The sequence below is a fragment of the Macaca fascicularis genome, chromosome 5, assembly GCF_037993035.2.
Source record: "Macaca fascicularis isolate 582-1 chromosome 5, T2T-MFA8v1.1".
NCBI lineage: Eukaryota > Metazoa > Chordata > Mammalia > Primates > Cercopithecidae > Macaca > Macaca fascicularis.
Window position 1 is genome coordinate 102,803,449 of NC_088379.1, and position 2,820 is coordinate 102,806,268.

The following is a 2,820-nucleotide window of genomic DNA, read 5'->3' on the forward strand; positions in this document are numbered from 1 at the left end:
CATAGAACCTTGGGAAGAAAACCAATGAAATACACTTACCAACTCAGATGATAGGTGAATCAGAATGTACTAGTTGCTGTAACACTTCACAACAAAATTTAGTGGCTTAATGCAGTAAAGTTTATTTCTTGGTCATGCCACAGTCTATTATGAGGAAAGAAGATTTTTTTCAAGTGGTGTTTTACGGACTCAGGTTCATCCTATATCAACACTCTGCCATTGTCTAGGGACTGGAGTCCTTCGGTGGGTTCGCTACAGAGAAAGTGCGGAAGATCACTTTACAGGTTTTTTAGGAGTTGGACCTAGAGGTATCACACATCACTTTGATCCACACTCCGTAATTAAGTCATATGATCATATTTATCAAAAACATTGTCTAGCTATGTGCCCAAGTGGAAAAGGAATATGTCTTTTGATCAACCCATCACAGTCTCTATTTCTCTGGTCCCCAAATATTAGTTGCACATTTTTTTCTATTTATTCGTTTCTCAGAGATATATTCTGAAATAGTAGGCATTGGTGAGCAGACATTTAGAAATTCCACTAGGGAGGCCTTATAACCACCCCTATAAGTGGAAGATATTACTAGACACTTTTTTTCGGCCTTCCCTGGTTTTACAGCCTATTCCTCTTCATGCAGTATGAGAACTAAAACATTATTTTATCTTTTGGTTAGTGGCTTTCAAGTTCAGGCTCACGTATCCTTTGGTAATATTATTATATTCTCTCACAAATGTGTTCTCTCTTATATTTGCTTCCAGTGAGTTCCATGTGGCACTAACTAGAGCCAAAGCTATTTTTCAGGCAAAAAAAATTCTCAAGACCTTTTCTTGCTTTCTCAAACCCATGGGGCAATCTCAAGGTAACAGCAATTACTTTGGCCAACTTAAACAATAAGTGGAATGTCCTATGTTTAATCTAATCTTTACCGCAGAAATGACTCATTGTTTTCAATTTAGAAGCTTTGCAATATCTTTGGTGCTTAAAGCTTTTTTTCAGTCTTGTCTTTAACTGTTTAAATCTAGGGAGTGTAAGGTTTTATAAACTTTTATTGCTCTAAATCTCTGTGCTCTCTAAATTCCTTTTCACGTCCAGTTACTCACCAGCCAAGACTTTCTTGAGCTCATCATTTTCATCTAACTTGACAAAGGTAGCCAATAATGCATACCAACACACACACTTTGGTTCTTTCCAACCACGTTCTCTAGAAGTATAAGATCAGTAAAATACGTAGTCTACTTTCCAAGTTATCACAGGCAAGAGCTTCACCAAATATTCCACTGCCATATTACTACTAGACTGCCATCTTCCTAGCCTCTGATAACAGTTTCCTCGCTGCCAGGCATCTGTCTACTTAACTCAGTGCCTCATATATTAGGTTTTGCTATGCCAGCATTGCACTTTAGTGTATAAATCAGTGTTTATTAAAAACAACACCCAAATTTTGGTGAATTAACACAAATGTTTATTTTCTCATATGCAATTATGCAACACATGGGTTCTTTGTTAGCCAGCTGTCCTGAATGGGTCTTTTCCACACAGTGAATCATGCTTTCAGACAGCTTCCAACCCATAGTTCCTCCATCCTTTAGGGTTTTAAATCCTATGCTGAATTATCATAATTCAATTGTTAGATATGAAATAGGATATAATAAATCATGTATGAAATTTTTTAGTGCTCAGGATTTAAGGTGGTATCTAACACTTCCAACAGTTTCCATTGGACAAATCTTAGTCACATGACCACCTAGCAGAAGGTCTACCATCTAATAAGAAATCTTATTCAGCTATATGCCCATGAAGAAACAGGAAAGTGGGCTTACTGAGCACTTGTCTCGATAAACTTATTTATATTTTGATATGTGTTACCACATTGTCCATCAGAAATACACCACATTATCTTTCTTTCAGCATTGTGTAAGAATCCTCACCTTCCTTACAATCTCACCAACTTTGGTATTGTATTATTAAGGTCTTTAATAACTCTCATTCTAGAATATAAAACATACAATTTCATAAATTTTTTTTAAGATGTAGTCTTGCTCTGTTGCCCAGGCTGGAGTGCAGTGGCACAATCTCGGCTCACTGCAACCTCCGCCTCGAGGGTTCAAGCGATTCTCCTGCCTCAGCCCCCTGAGTAGCTGGGATTACAGGTACCCACCACTAAGCCCGGCTAATTTTTGTATTTTTAGTAGAGACGGGGTTTCACCATGTTTGTCCTGATCTGGTGATCTGCCCACCTCAGCCTCCCAAAGTGCAATTTTATAATTTTTTATGCTTGCATTTAATTAATATGAATTTAAAATCTTCATTATTTTTTGGTCATCTTTATTTGCTATTTTATCTGTTCCTGTTATTTGTACCTTTGGTATCGGGCCATTCAGCTTCTTCTTAATCAGTGTAACTAACAAAATAACTCAGTTAATTGCTTGTGTGTATGTGTGTATTATATATACATACACATAATAATATCTAATATATATTAGATATAAACATATCTAATATATACACACAATTATATAATTTATATTTAATATAATTACATATTATAAATAATTTATATATAAGGTAATTATATATAACACATATATAAGGATCATATATGGATATATATAAGTCTTCAATTTCTTTTCTTTTTTTGGCATATAGGGTAAAAATTTTTCATATGTTCACCATTTCTTTGAATTCTCTTTCTGCATATTAATTGAACTCCTTACTATTTAAAAAATTATTTGAAGGTATTTTTTTCTTACTTTAAAGTTTATAATCTCTTATTTGTTAAAAAATTAATCCTTTAATTTCCATGTAAGTTAAAGCAAT